The sequence below is a fragment of the Gossypium hirsutum genome, chromosome A06 (assembly GCF_007990345.1).
Source record: "Gossypium hirsutum isolate 1008001.06 chromosome A06, Gossypium_hirsutum_v2.1, whole genome shotgun sequence".
Classification (NCBI taxonomy): domain Eukaryota; kingdom Viridiplantae; phylum Streptophyta; class Magnoliopsida; order Malvales; family Malvaceae; genus Gossypium; species Gossypium hirsutum.
In genome coordinates this window covers 21,332,526-21,336,956 of record NC_053429.1, presented here as the reverse complement: position 1 = coordinate 21,336,956, position 4,431 = coordinate 21,332,526, and the positions used below count along the sequence as shown (strand labels likewise).

General features: G+C 39.3%; 1 non-coding gene across 1 annotated transcript; it reads right to left on the bottom strand.

Annotated features, from left to right (window-relative positions):
- Positions 1 to 325: 325 nt before the first annotated feature.
- LOC121231088 (small nucleolar RNA R71) lies at positions 326 to 431 on the bottom strand. The gene has a single exon (XR_005929156.1). It is a non-coding gene; the product is annotated as a small nucleolar RNA R71 (small nucleolar RNA).
- Positions 432 to 4,431: the final 4,000 nt, after the last annotated feature.

Below are 4,431 nucleotides of genomic sequence, written 5' to 3'. Positions count from 1 at the left end.
GAATCGAGCATAGTTAGACCTACTGTAGCTGCAAATACTTTTGAACTGAAACCTAACACAATTCAAATGATACAGCAATTTGTTCAGTTTGATGGTTTGCAGGACAAAGATCCCAACGCTCACTTAGCAAACTTTTTAGAACTATGTGATACATTTAAAATTAATGGCGTTTCTGATGACACCATTCGCCTTCGGTTATTCCCTTTTTCATTGAGAAACAAAGCTAAACAGTGGTTGAATTCGCTACCGCGGGGGTCAATCACTACTTGGGAACAAATGACCGAAAAGTTTTTACTAAAATATTTTCCGCCGGCTAAAATGGCTAAACTACATAATGATATCTCTTCTTTTGTGCAGATGGATTTAGAGATGCTCTACGATACATGGGAGAGATGTAAGGACCTTTTACGAAGATGCCCTCACTATGGGTTACCACTCTGGCTACAGGTTCAAACCTTTCATAATGGCCTGAATCCTTCGACTCGACAAATGGTTGAAGTAGCTGCTAGCGGAACCATCAATAATAAAACACCTGAAGATGCCTATGAATTTATAGAGGAGATGTCTTTGAATAACTATCAGTGGCAAGTCATGAGGAGTAAGCCAACAAAAATAGCCGGCGTTCATAACGTCGATTCGGTCACCATACTCTCTAATCAGGTAGAACTCTTGAATAAGAAAATTGATGGTTTTCTTAGTTCTTCACAGGTTCACCCAGTAATGCAGTGTGAGGCAAATGGAGGTGGATCGAGCAATTCAGGATACCCACCTTATGACCACAACATCGAGAACGAACAGTTAAATTACATGGGTAATAATCCTCGATCTCAAAACAATCCTTATAACAATACTTACAATGCAGGTTGGAGGAATCACCCAAAATTTTCATGGGGAGGCCAAGGAAATTAGAAACCACCACCCCTTCCTGGCTTTCAGCAACCTGCCATACCAGTAGGAGAAAAAGCCGAAACTTGAGGAGATGCTAACCAAATTCATCTCGGTGTCAGAGACTCATTTTTAGAATATCGAGACGGCACTCAAAAATAAACAAGCATCAATCCAAGGGCTCAAAACTCAGATTGGATAGCTCGTCAAGTTGATTTTTGAACGACCACAAGGTAGCCTGCCAAGCAACACTGAATCCAACCCAAGGGAGCAACTCAATGTAATTTCCAGTCATGATGAGGAAGGGTTAGTGGTAAAACCAAGGCCAGAACCAATGGTAAGCGAAGGTAAGAATGAGGTAGGTGATAAACCGTAATTTATACATATTTTTACGCCATGTTTAATGTATTTTATGGATGATTTTCCATTAGAATTGGTGAATTTGATACTCCTAATGCTTTAATTTCATATTTTATACTTAGGAGAGCATAGGAGAGCGAAAGGAATGAGAAACGGGCCAAAAACAAAGAAAATGGGCCAAAGTACGAAATCAACACTGCCTGGACCTCCTCACATGGGCAAACCACATGGCCGTGTCAATTTGGCAGGCTCGAGCACAGCCTGAAGTAATCGCACGCGGGCGTGTCACACGGGCGTGTCCCTGACGAGCCCAAGTTGAGTCCAATTCGGAAAAGGCTAATTTTGAGGCCTCTAAATACAACCTAAAAGAGGAAGAAAAGGAGACATAGAATAGGGAGTAAGGAATTACTCCAAGGAAGCCGATTGATCCATCTCAGAAGCCGGATTTACCATCAAGACTGAAGATCTCTCATCAATTTTCCCGTTAGGAGTTTTGGGTTTTCTTTATGTTTTGTATTCTTTATTATTCTGAGATGTTTTCTTATTTAGTTATGAACTAAAACCCCTAAATACCTAAAGGGAATGAAACCTAAGACGAATCTTGTTATTATTTTCTGAATTGTATGATAAATATTTAACTTGTTCTTAATTATGTGTTCTTAATTCTTGTTTTGATATCCCAGGATACTGATTCAAGATAAACTCTTATTTAGAGGAGGAATAGACCCTGTCTAAGAGTACATTTGTCTTAATTAAGCGAAGTTGTTTGCGCGCCTAGACATAGGGTGACAAGATTTTTCCGGATTAGGGTGAAACCTTATAAGGGGATCCATAGATCGAGTTAATGAAACCCTAGGGTGTTAATTAGAGAAATGTATCAATTATTCAATCTAGGGATTAGACATTATTAGTCTTGAATAGGGATAATAACATAACTTAGGGATCTCTATGGAACAAGTTAAATGAATAAATTTTCCTATTCGGGGCCAGAATAACAAGTACAGTCTAGGTGGATTTTTCCTTAGGTATTGTCTTAATTCAGTCGATTTTCCCAAAAGCAATTCCCCAATTCTATTCTCTGTGAATTCTTAGTTTAGACAAATAGTTAGTTAAAATAAAAACCTCTTTATTCTTAGGCTAGATAATAAAAAGATAGTCATTACTAGTACTTTTAGTTCCTTTGGGTTCGACAATCCGGTCTTGCTAAAACTATACTACTGTTCGATAGGTACACTTGCCTACATTGCGATAATAGTTAGTTTCAAGAATGATTAATTATAAATATTTAAAACCTATCATGAAATCACGCGATTAGTAGGCCAAAACGAACAAAAATCGGTAATTACAGAATATAAACCTCGTGTGCCATACCCCAATGCGACAAGGAAAGACCGCTCAGACGAACAATTTGGTAAATTCCTTAAACTTTTAAAGAAACTACATATTAACCTACCGTTTATTGAAGCACTTTCGCAGATGCCAAACGCAGTCAAATTTTTAAAAGAACTTCTAGCAGATAAACGAAAGTTAGATGAAAGGTCACATGTGGAGCTGAACGCGATTTGCTTAGCCATTCTTCAGAATAAGCTACCCAACAAACTAAAAGATCTAGGGAGCTTTACGATTCCTTATTTAGTTGGTAGTTTAGATGTTAATAATGCGTTGGCTGATCTAGGGGCTAGTATCAATGTTATGCCTTACAAATTTTTTAAGCAACTAGGTCTAGAGAAACCCAAACAAACTAGGATGAGCATTCAAGTAACAGATAAAACTGTCAGATTTCCTAGGGGTATCATTGAAGACATACTCGTTAAAATTGACAAATTTATATTCCCAGTTGATTTTTTTGTTTTAGACATAGAAGAAGACAGTAATGTTCCTTTAATTTTGGGAAGACCTTTTTTAGCAACTACTAGAACAATTATTGACGTTGGCATAGGTGAAATCACAGTTCGTGTAGGAGACAAAACAATCAACCTTCAAGCTCGCAACCCGAACAACATATCAAAAATTGAAAGTGATTGTACAAATTGTTCTACTAAGACTGATCATACAGTGCAACCTATTTTTCAAGAAATAAGTTCGAAGGACACACATGAGCCATTTTCAATCCACAATAAAGAATCTACCCAAGAAGAATGAAGGTTACGAATCGAGGAGTTAGATGAATGGCTGACATTTAAATTACGAAAACACAATAAACCAAAGCTACGCCAGAACGAGCTTAATGTTTCACCAAATCAATTTAAGGTTGGAGATAAAGTTTCATTAGATACCGTAGATCCTCACATTGACACTGCCAAACCGAATGAAGAAATTCCTCTTACGGTACTTAGCATTTTCCCATTTGGTATAGTCGAGGTAAGTCATCCCAAATTCGGCACCTTTAAGGTAAACAATACCAACCTAAAACCTTATTTTGATGGGATTCATAGTAGGAATGATGAGTATAAACTCCTCGAACCACCATGACCATTCACTAGAGAGGTAAGTTGAGCTTAGACAATAAAGAAGCGCTTCTCGGGAGGCAACCCGAGCACTAAAAATATTAATTTCTTTAAATTTTAGTTTTAACATCTAACATACTGACCGACTCATGCAACGCAGACTTTCTAAAGCACACTCTGCCAAGCCGTGTGAAAACAGGGTGAAATTTTCCCCAACACAGGATACGATAAGTTGCCACGGCCGCTCGTTAGGACCGTGGGAAAATCTACCAAAACAACACGGACGTATGACACGCCCGTGTTGTAGAACTGTGGTTGAACCTGAGAAAATAGCACGAGCATTCGCCACACCCGTGTCTAGAACCTGTGGTCGAACCTATTAACACAGCGTGGGAGAAGCGAACGAAGACAGACATGGCTGTGTAACACGGCCATGTGCACCCACATGCCCAAGGAACACGGGTGTGGGCCAAATGCCAGACGCACCCAAATTCAAAATTCGGTAATCAAACGGGTAAAAAATTGGGGAACACGGGCGTGCCCCCTGGCTGTGTGTTCTAAAATCTATAAATCCCCTTCAATATTCATCATCTTCTTCACCTAAAATCCCTAACCCGAGCCGTTCCAAGGCATCAGCTCTCTAGCCTTCCTTGAGGTACCTACACGTCATCTTGGCACTCAATTTGACAGGACGTCGAGAGAGCATCGACGTCGTCAACACTCACAACACCTACTTTCT